The following is a 907-nucleotide window of genomic DNA, read 5'->3' as shown; positions in this document are numbered from 1 at the left end:
TTGATATATTTTGGTTATTTTGATAAAAATGCACTTATGGAGATGTAATTATCTGCCTAGAAGCGTAAACAAATATACGGAATTACTTTCAACATAACACTTCACACACTCATATAGAAAGTATTTCCAAAGGATCCTTGTGATTGTATGTGAAATGTGACAAGGAATGTCGAACATATTGATTTTGTGTGTGCATGAAATTATTAAAGTCCTGGTATGTAACTGATTTTTGTGGATGTATTCGTTATGCTATTTAAAAGTAGATTAGATTGTATTGTGATCGCTTATCAGATATTAGTATAATCTTTTGCATATAATCATAACCACCTGCTTAACGTTACAATTGTTATCATTATTCTGATTACACTAATGCAAGATGGGGAACGTGTCTATATCAGTCTGAATTTCTTAATAAAAATAGCAATCATGTATTTGAATGACTGAACGTACTCGTGTTGAAAAATACAGTGAGAATATATTATACTCAATTATTAAGACACAATATTACATATTACAAAACGAAACGAGATTTTTTTCCCTTCTTTCTTTGTTTATTAATTTACCTTTCCTTATTGGGTAATAAAATATTGTCGACGAAACCTATCAAGGAAATAAATAAATTCCGAGTAACGGAATCAAACTTAATTCCATTAAAAACAGGCAAACACACATTATGTGATAAAGTATTTCACAGAAGTATATACCCCGTCAACAAAAATGGAAAGAGACGGAGCGAATGAAAAGGCAATAAAATCGGACCAGCCCACGTAGAGACCGCGCCGTTCCAAGAAAGGATGACATCTTGACGCCGAAATGTCGCTCACGCCATTTATGAAGAATACGCAGCCGCCAGGGGGAAATTTGGAGCTTGCAACACGTTCACGCGATCGCATATTTTGTTCATGAA

The sequence above is a fragment of the Penaeus monodon genome, chromosome 19, assembly GCF_015228065.2.
Source record: "Penaeus monodon isolate SGIC_2016 chromosome 19, NSTDA_Pmon_1, whole genome shotgun sequence".
Taxonomy (NCBI): Eukaryota; Metazoa; Arthropoda; class Malacostraca; order Decapoda; family Penaeidae; genus Penaeus; species Penaeus monodon.
Note: the sequence above shows the minus strand (reverse complement) of the source record.